The sequence below is a fragment of the Anomalospiza imberbis genome, chromosome 2, assembly GCF_031753505.1.
Source record: "Anomalospiza imberbis isolate Cuckoo-Finch-1a 21T00152 chromosome 2, ASM3175350v1, whole genome shotgun sequence".
In the NCBI taxonomy this organism is placed as follows: Eukaryota; Metazoa; Chordata; class Aves; order Passeriformes; family Viduidae; genus Anomalospiza; species Anomalospiza imberbis.
The window spans coordinates 23,875,669-23,893,912 of NC_089682.1; the positions used below are offsets into that span (position 1 = coordinate 23,875,669).

Consider the following 18,244-nt stretch of genomic DNA (forward strand, 5'->3'; position numbering starts at 1 on the left):
AAAGAAACTCAGCAGTTCATTAAGTTAAGAGGCTGACTCCAAAACAGGTATTTCTCCACTACCTTTTCTGTAAATAATGATGTATTAAGGATCTGGTTTTGTGTTGTGTAGCACTTGAAGCTTTTTTAAAGATTTACTCCTCATATAAGGTTAGGATCTAAGGAGTTGGCTGGAGCTAACAGAGAGGGTAGAGCTTCTGACTAAATGAAACTGTACACAAGAATGAATGAAGGTAAATCTAGGTTGTGCTTTAAATGAGCCTTGTGCAGTTATAGCAAGGTGAATTCTGTTTCTTTTTCTCAGCATTTCCCTTCTCAAGTTTAGAAGTAAAAAATAAAACTCTTCACTTAAATGGAAAATAGAAATGAGAAAATGGAGGAAAACATCTTCCTTAATCAATGTAGTAGAAATAAGATACACCAGTTAACAACCACATCTCAGTGACTGCACAAGTCATGACCAAGTCTCTGTGTTGTGAATTTGATATAGTTTGATGTTTTTATGCAGTACCTGACATTTCAGTCAAAATACTCTGATTTTTTTGCTGCTCTTCAGGAAGAACTTGAATCAATCTACCTAATGAATTTTAGGTGTTTATAGGTTTGTATATAATATTTATATTATAGGTATCATTTAAGGAAGGCTGAAATCAGTGAAATGACAAAAGCTGCATTAATGCAAGGAATCAGGCCTGGCAAGTCTTTCTGATTCTAGGGCTTTGTTCTGTGTAGACACCAAACAAATATAAAACCCCTTCATATGTTAAGTAAAGAATGATGTAAGATTGAAACTACTCCTGTGTGTGGTAAAATAGTCACAAAGTTACCATCAAAATCAAACGGATGAAAACAGTGCATATGAAAGTGTCCTATTGCTTTTGTTCTTTTTTTTCTGTTAGAAAAAAAATAATAATTATAATGGTCTCTTATTTATTGACATCTTCTTCAAACAGCTAGAAAAACAGAGAATTGGCATAATTTCATATTTTACAGTGGCTTACTTTTTATTAACAGATCTGTAGCTTCACTTCTGCAGAGAGTATAATAATTTTTGAATCAGGAATTTATCTGATATCATTACTCTTATCGGTCCCTCCAATTGCTCAGCTGCTAGTGCATATTTAACAATTTCTTCCTTGCCTGTTATTCACCTTGTGTATTTTCTGCCCAGCTTTAGTTGTCCTGTCTTTCACCTGTCTGCCACTACAAGGGCATAATGTGTCTATTATGAAATGCAAATAATGATACACTCATCTTCTCAAAGCAACTCCAATGAATATCTACTTTCAGGCTAGTATACCTATTTCCAAAGAATGTGTATGTATTACTAGAATCTTCTTTTTGGGCTAAAGTTATTTGTGGAATAAAATTAAATTCTAGTCTTGCCTATATTGGGCAGGTACGCCACAAGTAAACTCCTTGTTTTCTGTAGTCATGCTCAGAGCAAGTTCATTACTTGAAATAAGACAGGATATGAGGTGTGGTGATTTTTGATTTCAGCATATTTCATCTGTAAATATTGATTAAATCCTGGGTGGGTTTAAGAGATGCTGGGCATACTCAGTATGTTATGAGGGACAGTCAAAATCTTGCTGCTTTAGCATGGTGAATCAAAGCATATTAATTGTGCCGTAGCAAAGCTGGATAAGTTCATATCATTTTATTGGAATCAGGGTAGCAACTTTGCTGCATAAAAGCACAAATAAAAATATATATTTGATAAACAACACTAATAAATAGAGCCACTGACAGAAAAACAAGGAATAAAGCTGTAGAAGACCCAGTAACAATATAAACCAGGGATGTTGTTACATTATCTGTTTCGTTATCTTGTTGAATGCCTGAAGAAAATTGGGTTTTGTTTTAATGGCTCTTGCTTTTCATAGATGTTTTCATAATTGTAACAGCAACTAGCAACTCTTCTAATGTTTAGTAAGCACTGGATGCCAAACATAATAATCTAATTACGCCTTTCAAGTTTGACTCTATGATGAGGTATATTTTTTCAGACTCATTCTGCTTTAATTTAGCATATAAACAAATTATACAGTATTAATTGATTTTTGGAGAAAAGTACTTTTATTTTAAAGGCCTATGTAATGGTGTGAATTGACAATCATAAATGTGAACAGTATGGCCTTTTCTTCATTTGTTTTCTTAATAACAGTGTTCTACTGTTAGCAGGCATAGGTAAGGGAATAAAGATATGAAAGTAAAAAGTTTTGAAAGAACTGATGTGGCAAGGAAGGATGAGTATGATTTTAGATAGTAATATCTAAAATTAATGTGATTGCAATTTAAAATATGAAAATAAGCAGTGTGCACTCCAATTCTGACTAGTTAACTTGCTGATACAATGACTTTCCCACACAGGCAATTATTATTTTATACTTACTGTTAGTAGTAGTAGTATTAAACCACCTAAATGTGTTAATGTAATCATTAAAACTAACAATGTGATGGGTATAGGACCTTCCCTATCTGAAGAAAACAAAGATGCTAAAAGTCTTGTAAGAGCAGATAGCATTTGTTTTGATTGAGCCTTTTTGAAAGTTCTCATTAAAAGTCTCTGTAAGGCTTTACCTAATCATTGTGATGCAACAGACTTCATTATAGGAGATGATTTTTATTTCTTTCTTCCATCCTAAATCGGTTTCCCCTAAGAGACTGTATTAAAAAAAAAAAAAAAAAAAAAAACCAAAAAACTATTAGATATTAAACAAGACCACATTATGAAGTGAGGGTAATTTTTGATGATACCATAAATACTTGTTTGCCATTAAAGACAGTCCATTGCATGTCAGTGTTGGTTTATCTTAATGAAAAGAGAAGGGTGCAATCAGTCAAAACCAATATAATGTCCTAACAATACATGTCACGCCTAAAATAGCAACCCTAGTAAAAATCTCAAAATAGAAATAAAGATATCCCAGTTGTTTTACTGAGTAGGGACTAACTTGCAGTCTCTTTGTTTTCTGCTTGCATCAGATTATGTGATCTGATGATTGCTTATGTTGGAGTCAGTTTATTTGCTGACAACCCCTTTTGTCTGTATGAATCACCCATTTTATCATGATGATTTTCTGTTGTTGTGATACTGTCCACTGATTTAATAAAAAAATCAGAAGAAAAGGCTGCTCAGTTTGTGAATGCTTTTCATCTAGGGCATTTTACAAGTCTCAAGGGTATATTTGCTGGTTTTTACAGACTGAATTCCTGAGAGTCTCAGCAAGTTAAAATTCCACATGTATAGAGCTGCATCTCTGCTAGAAGAATATAGAGGTATCCATGGGTGCATTTAAAAGAAATTATATATAGGGATTGGAAATGTTATGTAAAATCAGAGTTGTCATTCCTTTCATTTGTTCTAAATCAACAAATAACTGAAATTGAAGCCAAAATCGTGTTGTACGACCTTTTGTTTTATTTCAGAACAGTCTGATTGGCAGCCCATAGGGCAGATGTGACTTGATCTAAAATGGGTTTTGAGATGTAGCCTTGCTCAGAGGATGGAGACAAAAAAAAAAAAGGATTCCTGGCATTTTATGAAGCCCAAAGCTGTCAAACCATTCCACTGTGACTGTGTAGCCCTTGACACTGAGGTCTGTGAAGCATCCACTAGGTCTGTGGGTTTGTGGCCCTGGGAAATGCCAGTTCTGGAGAGGATCCCATGATAGTTCCCCCAAGGTGACATCTGCCCTTACCAAAAACAAGACTATGGTGTTGCAATATAGTGGGTGTGTGATGGTTCTGTGACTTGAAATAAGCGTTACAGTCTGGTAAGTAAAATGTTGCTTTTATTCTAGGAGCTGCATTCGGTTTGCATAGCCAGGTTTTGCTAGCAGGGGGACCACAGTGGGAGCTTCTGTGAGAACCTTCTCCAGAAGGTTACTTCTTGTCCAACAGAGCTAATACCAGCTGGCTCCATGTGGGCCTGCTGGTGGCCCAGGTTGAGCCCATCAGTGATGGTGGTAGCACCTCTGGGGTAACTTAATTAAGAAGAGGAAAGAAAAAAACAAGCTGCTGTGGAACAACAGCCAAAAGAGTGAGAATACACAGCCCTTCAGACACCAAGGTCTGTGTCTGACCTTGTAAAAGGAGGAGCAGGAGGTGCTTGAGGCACTGAGCAGAGATCTCCCTGCAGCCCATGGTGCACACAGATCGTGGTGAGGCAGCTGTGCTCCTGCAGCACATGGAGGTCCATGCTGAAGAAATATTCACCTGTAGACCATGGAGGACTCGATGCTGGAGTGGGTGGATTCCCAAAGGAGGCTGTGACCCCATGTGAAGCCTGGGGTGGAGCAGGCTCCTGGTGAGACTTATTGCCCTGTGAAGAGAGGAGTACCCACTGGAGCAGGTTTGCTGGCAGGACCTTTGACCCTGTGGGAGACCCATGCTGGAGCAGTCTTCCTAAAGGACTGTCCCCTGTGGAAGGGATCCATGCTGGAGCAGTTCATGAAGAACTGCAGTCCATGGGAAGAACCCCCTTTGAAGAAGATTGTGACATTGTTGAAACCTGGGAAGTGAAAGGGAAGCAAGGGTGGTGTTTATCAGTGCTCTTTCTGAACCTTCATATAGATTTAGAGTGGCTGCTAGTGCCTTTTAGATTTGGTTATTAATGAGTAGGATTTGGTTTTGTTTGCAGATTCTTAATTTCAGGTTTATGTAAAGGCTAAGTATTTGTATGGAAGCTGTACTACTGCTGCTGTACTGTTCCTTGTTTTCAAAAGTGTGTCCATGGGACACATGCCTGTGGGAATGATGCTGAGTATCTCTATATATTCATGCCCTGGTTTTGGCCATGAGTTTATAGTCCGTGTATGTAAAGATAGCTCCCATCTGTCCCCTACTTGAAGTCCTTCAGATGGAAGCAGATAACAGCTCTAAGGTAGAAGATTCAAATACTTTAATGAAAGGTTGAAGAGGACAGCAGACACCAGACCAATTGCTAATGTTTTATTTTACTTAGATACCTTTGCATTGTAATACCTGTAAGAGTTCCAGCAAAGGTCATTATAAATTGAATGTGTACTTAAATGAAATACCCTCTCACATTAAGCAGAATGTAATATTTCTTTATAACACTTTTTCAGATCTCCTTATTTGTCAAAGAGAAAACTAAATATATTAAGAGAATTGATATTGTAAATTGCCTAGAAGTGTAGAACATCACAAATTTTGTTAGGAGAGCAGAGCAATCACCTACCTTTTTGCACTAGTGTAAGAGTAGTCCATAAGATCAAAGGTGTAATTTCCTAGCACTGTGTTGATATGAATTAATTGTTTTCCTGTTTAGTACCCGCAGTTCCTCCCATCTCCCTGTTTAACCTCATTCCCTCCCCACCTCAGGTCCCCTCCTCCCACAAGCTGGTCTCCTAGTGCTCTCTGTGGAAACACCAATTGTAGGATCATTACTGAGTGTATAACATTTACCTCTCCCTGAATTTGCAATACATTTTTTGGCTGAGAAAAAATCAAACCTAAGTAATAGAAAATAGTAATAGAAACCCATTTTCCCATTCTGAACAAGTAATTCTTTTGCTGAGGCACAATGGAATTCATCTTACAGCAGTTTCGTAACTCTTGCTTGTTTGTTGAAAAGCATAGTCAGGAACTGAAGCAACTTTTACTCAAAAATACCTTTTTTCATATTCCCTTTGTTCCACACCTTTTTCTTGAACAAACCTGCCTAAATCCCAGACCAAAAAGCTGGTTTCCGTTCTGCTGGGGGAAGAAATTTAAGTCATTGGTTGCTAGTCTATACAGATGTTTAGTGTTATGTCTCAGATCACAAACCGTAGTGTGTTACACCAACGTGGCAGTAACTTGAATTTCAACTGTGAACCCCATACTGTCTCACAGATGTGTTTTGTACTTGGTCTAAGGCCTCCCAATCAGTTCAACTTTTGAGCTAAAGCACAGTGAGATCTGAAACAGTCGTGATGTTGCTAAGTAGGCAGAAAGAAGTGTCCTGGTACGTTACCGTGTTCAGAGATGTGTTGAGTCCTAAGGTATTGCTGGTCTTCATGCAGCTTTTCTGTGTTAAGAGTGGTCAGAATCTCAGTGTTTTATGCAGCTTATCATGAGTGTCTGAGGGCAGAAAAATAATTTTTCCTAAAAACGATTTAGGTCAATCTGTGGTGCAATCTAGTTCAAACAGAAGTATGTTTCCTCTGTGAGTAAGCCCAGTTGTGAAGCAGTTGCCAGCTTGTGAAGATAAAGACTCAGTCAATGAGACAGTTTCAGCTCCCACTCATACTATTGCCCTGGATGATTGCCTAGTCTCCTCACTATGATCCAAATCTGTGTTTGGGGATGCCCTGATTTACATAGTATTGATGCGTTAGACTTAGGAGCTTTCAAGACTCTGTTGCTTGCTGCACCAGAGATCCTGCTTTTGTTCTCATACATTGTTTTGTTTGGAGTTTCATTTTATATAAATGCAGAAGACATACTGCCTCGATTTAGTGATTCAGAGCACGCTGCAAGCCCCCACTGATTGTGGGGAGGTTGTGAAAGCAGAAGCTGCTGGAGCATCCCTGCCTGCCTTCTGACGGGCTCGCCCAGTGCGGCATCTCTTCTAAAGACAAAGCACCATCCTTCTCACTAGCCACCATCCAGTTTGTTGGTGTGTTCCTGGGGAGACATGGTGGGGGTGGTCCCCACTCCCTCCAGGCCACATACACCAAAGGGAAAGCTTCTTAAATGGAGCATGTGTGCACAGCCATGCTAACACAGTCATATCTGTGATTTGCATACACTTGCTTACACAAGGCAAAAATGCAAGAATGTTGGGGAAGCCCTGAATTTTGGGGTTGTGAACAGTGTTATTTATTTTTCTGGTTATTCAGATATGTTCTAATGCAGTAGTTCGGCTTGTAGTCAAAATATATGGTGTTTTTAAATTTGAGGAAGTAGCTGATTTTTGTAATTAAAACCACTGCAAGTTAAATACTGTGAAGGTCATGACCCAAGATTGCTAAATGCAGAGTTAAAATGGTGATGTTAAACCAGTAGTCTAATAGTAAGAAGCAGAGATCAATATACATTAAAATATGCTGTATGTACCAGGCAGCAATTCACCATATAGTGTGAGGTGAGCAGCATTTCTTGGCTAACATGTTTCCATGTTGCTGAGTTGCTATGGCAATATCAAACCAATGAATAAACCACATCACAGAGACAGGGAGGTGAGTAAGTGTGAAATTGATTCAGTGGAACACGGGAATATGTGGGAACAAAACTGGTCAAGATAAAATTTCTGGTAGGAATATCTATTTCTTTTCACATTTTCAATAATATATTATAATTACTTTTTAAGACATTGAAATTTTGTAAGTATTTTTTCCACCATAAACTCTTGTGTATTTTTTATCTGATACTATGTGTGTATTTCAACATATATAAGGCATTTAATCCATTAATAATGAATATAACTAAATATAAAAAGTACACAATTTTTATACAATTTAATTTAGTGGATAATTGTATAAAATGTTGGTTAGATAAAATAAGTTGACTACAAGTTTTATTACTAACTGTAAGCTAATATTGTAGTAGTTGCATTTGAAAACATGCTTTTGCATAGACCAGGATTAAACTTGTTCTTTATTTCTCAGTGTCCATTATAGTGATAGAATCCACAGAAATGTCCTACAAACACTGCATTTTGGATAACACATTGATATAACAAAAGACACATATCTGTGTTTATAAATGGATTGCACAAATATTGATCATGCTTCATTGCCCCATTTTGTGATTTATGTGACCAGTGTTTGGAATGTCTTAGGAAGAAAATATTTTTTGATTTTTTTTTTGCATTTGTTTGAAAACATTCTGTGAAAAAACAATTACACTAAAATGTGCTATCAGCAGTATATTTTTGTTATATATGGAAAATAAAAGACATATGAGACATGTTTTTAATTAAGATTTCAGTTTTACTAATTTGTCTCAGTTCAGTTGGATGATCACATAATGATAAAGGTTTTATTCCTGGAAAAGATTCTGCTTTAGAGGAATAGAAGGTTATTTTTTTGTACGTGAGTTATTAGTGTTAGAAATTGTTATTTGTCTAAGACATAAATCTATTTTTAGAACATTTCTTGGCTTTCTAGCAGGAGGCATACAACCATGAGTTTCAGTGCTTGTAGTTCATATGCTATTTATTTGAACTAAACTTGCTGCTTATTTATAGCTTAAAAAAAAAATCTTACATGTGCTTTTGTTTCATTCTGTCTCCCCCTGTGAGTGTATCTGTGTTGAAGCCCTCTTTATTTTGTTTGTTGCTGAAGAAAAATATGCATGATAACAATACTAAGTTAAACAGCATTAAATTATATTTTGTTTCATTTTCTAAAAGGCCAAAATGGTCTTATCAGGTACAGTCAATAAAATGAAGACTGTAGTTTGTCTGAAGTCCTACTCTGTCACATAAAAGCCACTGTGGTCCTGCTTTGGTTTCTTTAATTCAAAATAGAACTTTAGTTTATTTACAGAACAGAAACCAATATATGTTTGCATTTAACCTTTTTACTTAGTTTTTGGAGAGCAATATTTGCCAAATTATTGACAAAGAAGTTTCTGACTGATGCTTTTTACATTAGAATGGAATGATAAGGCAAAAAATCTCATGGTGAGACTCTGGTTTTTCCTCCTTTCTCTGTACACCAAAAAATAAAACCCACTGAAAATACACAGACTAACTTTATAAGAAACAATGACTTGTACATAAATAAGGGCTTTTAGCTGGTGTGATGTTGAGTAGATGTTGTTGGATGTTCACAGAAGCTTTTGTGATTTGGGGTTTTGAAGATAGGATAGGCTCTTTTGTGATAAAATAACATCTTGAAAAAGTCCTTCAGTCCTTCAGTGTTAAGTTCTGACTACATAATATTCCTAAACTCAGTCCATGTGCTGATAAGCAGCTGGATCTTAAGAGTGTTCATTTGTGTTGTTTTCATATGTGAACAAAATCCCTAAATTAATTGATCAAACCTAGATAGATCAAGGTTAAACAAATGCAAAAGGAAATAGTATAGTCCAGGATCTAGTTTCTGTTGTACACCATTTGTATATGAAGTGTCTTTCTTCATTCGTCACTGACCATTTTAGCGGTGCACCTATACGAGACAGGTCCAGCCTGGTGATATCCAGCAGGGACCTGGCAAAGGCAGAGTTGTCACTGTTGAGGCTTCTGCCCTGGTCCATTGGTGAGCTTTCCTTGAGCTATGCTGCTTATCAGGCTGTCTTGGATGATTGGATGAGCACAAGCACACAGCTGAAATGGAGGAAATGTTCTCTTTGAGGAGAGGTGCTTTCAGAAAAGGTTCCGTTTTCTACCTGCTGCTTTGACTTCCTCACTTTCGGTGCATATGGTGCCAAAATTGCAGAGACTTGTTGCTAATTTGAAAGCAAAAGAACATCTCTTTCAAAGGGTGTCTGAAAGTTTCCTTATCAGCAGAGCTTGGTAAAGAGCCCAGTGTGTGCATAACCCTTGAACCATTGCTCGCAGAATCCTTGAAAGCTTTTTTTAAAGCCCAAGATCTTTGCAAGACAGGTATGGCTAAGAAGCAAGTCTTTGGGGCTGGGAAGGAAGAAGTGTCTCTTCAGCAGCCCAGAGGAGCCCTCCAGATTAAGGGCTTCTTTTCTCAGCAATGCATACTGCTACACCTTCAGCTTTATCTTCTATAAAATGAAATCACTTAGCTTATCTCCCCTGAGTACGCAAGCCAAGATAGCTTTCTGTCCTCCTCTGCGAGTGGAAAAAACTCCTTCAAACTACTGGTACCCCCTCTCCTGCCCTCTGAAGCAGATGGTGACAAGGGTTCATTTTAACAGAAGCCTGTGTCCATTCTTGTAGCATCTCAAGTGCTGCCTGATGTGATGGTCCCCGTATGGTCCCTCAGCAGCATCAGTGTGCCCTTGCTGGCAGCTCTCACGGCACTGCATGATGCCCAGAGAGACACCTGTATCAGCACATGCAGAAACAAAAAGATGCATGTTAGGAGAGATGCATCCAGGCATCTCTCCTGTGAAGTGGAGCTGGGCATCATATAGCCCTGGAAATGTTCTCCTCTCTGAACTGTTTTTGGGTGTGTGATGCTCTGCACTGTCAATTTTCTTTGTGTCAGTCCATCCAATTAAAGTCATGGAGATGGGAACAACAAATGCATGGGAAAAAAGGCATGCTGTCTTTACCCCAGTAGTTAACTACATATATAGTCCAGAAAATCCCGATCTGTACAATTTGCAAGACTCAATAGGATGGAAGAGGCATTTTGAGTAAATTTCTTTTCTTACACATTTTCTGTGTTTGAGATTGGCTTCAGCTTTCTTCATTGGTTTCAGCTTCTTCAAAACCATTTTATTCAGTGTCACAATTCAACATGACACCTACTAAAAGCCCTTATTTATGTAAAATTCTTTATGTACAAGTCATTGTTTTCTATAAAGTTAGTCTGTATTTTCAGTGGTTTTTTTTTTTTTGTTGTGTTTTTTTTTTTTTTTTGTGTACAGAGAAAGGCGGAAAAACGAGAGTCTCACCATGAGATTTTTTTTTACAGAGGGTATCCTTTGGATTAGCTTCTACTGAGACATCAACTTGCTGCTTCATAAGTTACTGAGGTTATTTTTCCTTGTTCTTTGGTTTCACTTATTTGTTTTTTTAAAAATAAGGATTCATCTCTTTAGGAATTTTTTAATACAAATTTTCTTATTTGAGTACCTTAGCTAACTTTTTGCTGTTAGAAAGTTTCAAGAGCAGATTTTTATGGTTAAAGAAGATACTCAGGTGAAGGCAATTTTCAATTCACTTCAGTGCAGGATGAGACACCCAGCTGTGACCATGAATAAGAACTGTACCTGTGACCCAGTCACCACCATTCTTTTTTTTTTGGAGCCATCTAGTCATATTTGGTCAGAGCTGTCTGATGTGGGTAGGGGGCACAGGGCAGAAGTTAGAAGGCTTCTGAGGAATGCTGAGAAGCCTTTTTTGTCTTCGCTGGGAAATGTTTTTTCTGGTATCTACTGAGCAGTTCTGGGAGAGTCCTTGTCACTAATCCCCTTTGTACTTGCTTTGGGGCTGGTGACAGTCTCTTTCTAGCCATTTTGGAATATATGGCTCCTCCTTGAGCAGAACAGTTGCCTTGGGAATTTCTCCGTATGTTTCCAGTTTTCCTGAAATGCATTCATTTGGTAAGTAATTTGTAGCCCTAGGTGCCATCCACCACTCCTTTGTGCATCATTGCCAGTGGTTTCTATGCTCTACCTTCAGTCCTTTGTGAGATGTCTGTTTTCCTCTGTCATTTTTCCATGCATCTCTTTGGTGGAGGCTGCAATTTTTTAAAATCTCAATCTGCTTTGCCTTATTGTCTGTTTCTTTGAGAGATCACATTAGCTGTAGATTTAATTAATTGATATAACTGTATTCTAAAACTCTTTGGGCCAATATGTATCACATAATCTATTAGTTGGGTGTTCCAGCTAAATTGTTGTCTTTTTGCACTGCACTACTGTAGAATGAACAAAGCAGAAGAGTTGCTCATAAGATTAGTTAGGTAGTGGAAATGGGAGCACAGAAACAGCAACAAGTTTATCTCCTTCCCTAGCAGATAAAAGAGAATCAAAGCACAGAATCACTGACCTCGTGACTGAATCTCTATTGTGACACTACTTGGTTCTTTCCACAGTCCATGATACAGCATGATGAATTCTGCAGTCCTAGTTCTCTACTTGTTGAGAAAAAAGGATCCACAGGAGGTTTTTTTCTTCTACTTTCTGTCCTTGTCTTTGAAGAACTGGATGACACAAAAGACTATCAGCTCACCTGCTGATACTTCATTAATTGAGCTGCATTAATAATGGTCTAGTGCATAAGTTGCTAAAGAGGCATTGGTTTACTGACCTTTCAGTGCCTCTATTTTTGGTATTTAATCCTTAAATTTAAATGCATCACATTATTTTTTTTATTCCTGTGGCAGGAAACTTCATGTATTGCAAACATACTGGAAGGCCTCTCCTATGAGGAAAGGCTGAGGGAGTTGGTGTTCACAGAATCACAGAATAATGAGGTTGGAAGAGACCTCTAAGATCATCAAGTCCAACCTATGCCCTAACACCACAACTAGACTATAGCATCAAGTGCCATGTCCAGTCATTTTTTAAACACATCCAGAGATGGTGATTCTACCACCTCCCTGGGAAGACAATTCTAGTACTTTGTTATTCTTTCAGTGAAAAATTTCATCCTAATATCCAACCTATACCTTCCCTGACGTAGCTTGAGACTGTGTCCTCTTGTTCTGTCAGCTGCTGCCTGGTGAAAGAGACTGACCCCCACCTGTCTACAACCTCCCTTCAGGAAGTTGTGAAGACCAATAAGGTCACCTCTAAGCCTCCTCTTCTCCAGGCTAAACAACACCAGTTCCTTCAAACATTCCTCATAGGCCTTGAATTCCAAGCCCCTCACCAGCCTTGTTGCCCTCCTCTGGATGTGCTCAAGCATCTCAACGTCCTTCTTAAACTGAGGGGCCCAGAACTCAGGTTTGCTCAACCTGATGAAGACAAGACTCCAGGGATACCTTATAGCAGCCTTCCAGCACTTAAAGGGGGCTTATAAAAAAGATGGGGATAATGTTAAACTTAAAGGAGTTGATTTGGATTAGGAAAATATAAGGAAGAGGTTTTTTACAATGAGGATGCTAAAACGCTGGACCGGGCTGCTCAGAGAGGCGGTGGATACCCCATCCCTGGAAGCATTGAAGGTCAGGTTGCATGAGGCTCTAAGCAACCTAATGTGGACAAGAAACATCCCTGCTCATTGCAGGGGCGTTGGACTAGTTGACTTTTGAAGGCCCCTTCTAACTTAGCCTAGTCTGTACTTCTGTGTAGGAGGATGGGTTCCAATGGATCAAAACCCAGAAGATAAATAAAGGGGTCTCCATGTTCAGTGCTACAATAACCAAAACCACTGAATCAAATTTTGTGTTGTTTGGGGTATCTTCTTATGCATTAGCTATGCCTATAGCTAGCAGTGAAGTTGAGGTTTTAATTTTCTTCCACTGGTACATAAAAATTTAATGCCTGATTATCTGGAGGAAAGTCAGTTTTCTGTCAGGGCTGGTGAGAATAGATGCTACACTATCTTTTCCAATAGTGCATAACAGTCTAGGTTGAAAGGTCCCAGAGAGGGCTGCAGTAGGGCAGAGTATTTGACCTGATTTCCCAGTGTTCTTGACTCTTCACTGAACTCAGCATTAGGGTATTCTGTGTTATTAGTCAATGTTGTAGCAGGTGTGACCTGGATTACTTGGCATTTAAAATATTGCAGGACATGATTTTGCCAACTCAGGACTCTGGACTGTAACCCTGTATCAATTTCAACTGCTTTAATTACATCCTGATTACATTTTTGCTTTACTATTTCTATTGGCTATAGCAGAGTTATGGTTATTAAAGCACTGTGAGCTACTGCCATTGCTCATGAAACCCTGTCATGTTCCATGTTATTGCTTGGCTGATTCTCTCTCTCTAGTAAAAATCATACAGGACTTGGAGATTTCCATGTAAATTAGGTGTTTGTATGTAAATACAGTTTTTCCTAGGAGATTCAGGTTGTCATGAATAGACCCTAATGTTTACAAATATTAACACTGCAGTGTGTGAACAGAGTTGTGTCAGCTGAAATGTACTATATTCAATAGGTCATTGTTTTTAATGTAGATTGTTGGTGAGAAGTTACTGTCACCACTGAATATGTATATATTTCTTAGAGGCATGTACTAATAACTAAGATGGTACTTATTTTCATTTGGATTAAGTAGTTTATTTGTGAGATTTAGCAGAATTGATAGGGTTATTTCCCTCTCACAGAGCAACTTTTGCCTGCTTCCTTTCTACAGAAACTTCTGAACTTACAACTTCAGCATTGTCTCATCCAAATAAAGTTTGTAAATCTCTGGAAGATAAAGCTTTACAATAAATTTATTCAGCTGAATGTTTTACTGTAGTATCTAGCACTGCAGTAAACCTTAGGCTAACTGAGATGTCCATGGGTGTTTATTGGCATACACACTTTGACTGCTGGGACAGAAGTTATGGTTGCTTTGAGCATTCTGAGTAGATTGCAGTTCTTTCAGTTGCAGCTGGGTGAATTAGTCCCTTCCTTGTGCACCTAAATAGGATTTGGAAACCCAGAATAACTCTATACTAGAGTATTCATGGAAAGTATTGTTGCTGTTGTTTTTCAAATGGCACAAACATTTCCAAATTCTATGCATTCTTCACAAAATGAGCTGGCAATTATCTGGCAGCCTCAAAAACCAATTGTACCCTGGACTGGATAAAAAGAGGTGGCCAGCAGGTTGAGGGAAGTGATTCTCACCCTCTGCTAAGCTCTCAGGAGATTTCATCTGGAGTATTGCATCCAGTTTGTGTGTTCCCAGTACAAGACAAACATAAGTTTGTTTGAATGGGTCTAGAGGGAGGCTGCAGATATGATCAGAGGGATGGAACACCTCATTTGTGAGAATAGTTATTCAGTATGGAGAAGAAAACTCTCCAGGGAGACCTTCTAGCAGCTTTACAGGACCTAAAGAGGCCTACAAAAAAAAAAAAAAAAAAAAAAAAAAAAAAAAAAAAAAAACCAAAAAAACTTTCTACCAGGGTCTGGAGTATGAGAGGGGACAAAGAGGAATGTCTTTACACTGAAAGGAGGCTGATTGTAAAGAGGACACTCTTTACAATTGGGTTGGTAAGACAGTGGAACAGGGTGGTCACAGAAGTTGCACCTGGACCTGTTTGAAGTCAAGTTGGAAGGCACTTTGTGCAGACTGACTTAAAAATACCTCTGCCCATGGAAGTGAGATTGCTCTGGGTGATCTCTAAAGCTCCTTCCAACCTAAACCCTTCCACGATTCTGTGATCCCTGGTCCTGATTATTTTAGCTATGGATAAAGCATAAAAGTTACTTCTAGTTATTGTAAAAGATATTCAGAGTGTAGTTCAGAAAGTGGGACAACTGAATCAGCCACTATGTAAGATGTCCAATGCATCTGGGAGGAAATACTTCTCCAAGGAAGTGGCAATACCACAACAGGGCAGCTGCCGAGATCAAGTACCCATGAGGATATTTATCAGTGCTTTATGTTGCTCTGGAGGTATGAGAGGGATAAAATTCCTTTTCAATATTTTTTTGTTGTTGTTGATAGTGAAGAACAACATTGTTTTATTCTGTAAGACTTCCTTTTATATGTGCATTTTTAATTATCTTTCTACCTTCTCTTTTCTTAGGGCATTGATTTTTTTTCTGCACAAACTGTTGATACTGTGAAAAATCAAATTATAGGTACTTATAGACGAAGAAAGTGGGCATTTTAGTTTTGAAGCTGAAATAATGTAGTAGAACACAGCGATTACTTTTTCCCCAAAGAGACAAATCAAAATTGATGCCAATTTTTCTCTCTGAAGAGTGAATGAAAAAACACTCAGGAGATTTCTTCCTCTATCTTCCCTTTCTTCCACCAAAACCTGGCTCCCTATGAGCCTCCCCTCCCCCGATTTTGCATCCTGGGAGACCTAGTTTAAATAGGAAATTTTATTCAGAACTGAATAAAATATAAGATCCTAATCATATTTCCCTACAGCCTTTCCTTTTACCCTGAGGACAGTAAGATTGTGCCTTCTTAAAATGAGAGAATTAATAATATTCCTCTTTCACAGACATGCTGTCAAGAGAGATCTGTTGTGACTTAGAAGTATAGGCTGGCAGGCTGCCCTCTGATCTCAGGAAGGCATGGCACCATGCCCAGACTCTTTTTCTCTGGGCTTCAGCTTTTTCACATGGCTGTGCAAAAACCAGTCAAGACTTTCTCCTAACCTTGCTTCTCCTGCTGAAGACCCATCTGTACTACCCAAAGGTTTCTGTTCTGTTCTCTTCGACTTACAACTCACTTCTGCTCCTCATTGTCAGCTTTCTGCCTGTAGCTGATGCATCTTAACTTTCTTACACAGACTGACTTAACTCAGCTCAACTGTTGGATGGCTTTTCCAGTCTCATAATATTTTTTGATGAGCCTCAGATAGGGGATGGCTAATCCTCTGGATATTGCTGTAATGATGATCTGACTGGCTTTACTATGAGTTCAACCATTCTGGAGAAAGGTAAATTATTGAATGCTTTGTTAATACATATAAATATTATATAAATACCTTGAATCAGAGTGTTTTTGATGAGTTCAATTTCCTGTTGAGTGATTGGATTGTAAGAAGTTATAATAACACTATAAACTGTGACCTTTCAGAAACATCTTCTCACTCTAGTAAAAGGAATTATTTTTTCTTGGGATTCTGTTCCTAATGAAGAAAAAGGAATACCTGCAAGCAAGGAGACTACACTAAGAAGGGATAATACCATGTCATTGACATTTTAGAGTAATCTGAAGTGAATACTCAGTCAACCTGACTGACAGTGAGAAGGCAGAAGTTTTGAATGTAACTTCAGTTTTATTTATTTAATATTCAAAATAAAACACTGAAAATATTTTACAATATTGAAATTTGAAATAGCATTATATACTCAATCTCTACAGATGGTAACTGTAACACTGTTATATGTTATATTATATATTAATATATGAGCTGTGCTCAGTAATTCAAAGAGGAAAATTCAGAAGGCTGATGACAGTTAATGAAAGGGCTATCACAGACTATTAAGCCTGCATCATCTAGACCTGCATCATCAAGACTTTCCTGCCTGATGCTGCCAGTCCTGAAAAGCTTTGTTTCAGCTTTCTGCAAATGTATGGTGTTTCTTGCTAGTTCTAGGCAGGATACAAAGGCAGGTGACACTGCAGCTACCTCTCCTGACAACATCACTGTGTCAGGAATCACAGTTTCATTTGAATTTGTTTGTCTGGCAAGGAAAGCCAGAGCCAAAGAGAACAAAGGCTACAATTCCACTTGCAGACTACTACAAACACGATCTCATGCATGTCACCCTGGGAGAGTTCTACTAGGATTTTGACAACTGAGCTTCTAAAGGTCCTGGAGTCATCATCAACAATTCCCTAATATCATCAGCTTTTTTTGTGGCAGCACCAGTCAAAAAAGTTTTTAAAATCTTTGGCATCATCACGAAGAGTGTTGAGAACAAGACAGAGAATGTCTGCTCTATGTTTTGCTCTGCTGTACAACATTAATGTGCCTAAATCTTGTCAGTTGTATGCAGGTCTGGTTTCACACCCCAGGAAGGATAGTAGAGGAACAGAGAGGGGCCACTAAATTGATGGAGGGTAAGCAGCTGCCTTTAAGGACTAGAGTCACAGGAAAAGATGAGTGAAGTTTAACATCATAGGGCTACTACTGGAGCCGTATGGCATTTGAAGTTTGGAGGAGATAGGCTTAAAACAGATGAAAAGAACTTTTTTTTTCCTTACTGTAAGAGCTTGTGAATGCAGATAATGTGACATTATAAAAGAAGAAAACCAAAAGAAATAGAAAATCAACAAATTAATGGGCAGTAGGCCAACAAATACTAAAAGGAATAGACAGAAGTACACTATAGTAATCTTAGATATGTGATGGCCAACAGAGGGGATTATTTAGAGAATAAGCTAAAGTAGGTGGGAGAAAGGAAGGCAGGAAGCCTAAACAGCTCCTCAGTTGTCAGTGGCAGAGACAAAGTGGTGTGCTAGGTGGTCTGAACTTTTTTGATTTTTTTTTCATGTTTGCTCACAGTGGTCACAAAGGCTTTATGATAAATTAGTTCAGATGAAAAAAAGGGTTTGAAATTAAATGCTGCTGAGAGAATATAGTAAGGCATAGTGATCTTCCTTTTAACTCCCTAGGAAGATGCCAAGACCACTTCAAGATGGTTCCTGTGATGCTAACCTTTTACAGTAGTTGAGGAGACAGGTTTTGCAAATTCAGAACTTCCCAACTGCCACAGGAGACTGACATTCATTACAGGGATTTGGGGGCTTTCATAAGCATCATGATTACTCTATAAGGGAATCTCAGCCTAAAACCATTCAGATTAACTCACACTCTTTATTGACTCACAAAACCAAATAATGAGCAACTGATACCACTTTTGGCCAAAATAGCCATTGCCTTTTATAGTGAAACACTGTGATTTATAAACATACTGTATTCCAGACACTAAAGGAAGTCACCTTAGATTCACAGGTTGCAGTCTATATACCTTCCTCAAAATATCAATCTTTCTGCTCCCGAGTAAGCTA

The 18,244-nt window shown here is 38.2% G+C and overlaps 1 protein-coding gene across 2 annotated transcripts in view; it reads left to right on the forward strand.

The window, feature by feature from the left end:
* The window catches only part of MYO16 (myosin XVI), a 366,678-nt gene that overhangs the window by 25,301 nt on the left and 323,133 nt on the right, over nt 1–18,244 (forward strand). The window contains exon 1 of one of the 2 annotated variants that reach the window (XM_068180127.1): nt 7,205–7,263. The exons of the other annotated variant lie outside the window; for it this stretch is intronic. The gene's annotated coding sequence lies outside the window, so the exon portion shown is untranslated. Of the gene's footprint in view, nt 1–7,204; nt 7,264–18,244 lie in introns of those variants that run through there. 2 annotated transcript variants of the gene reach the window in all.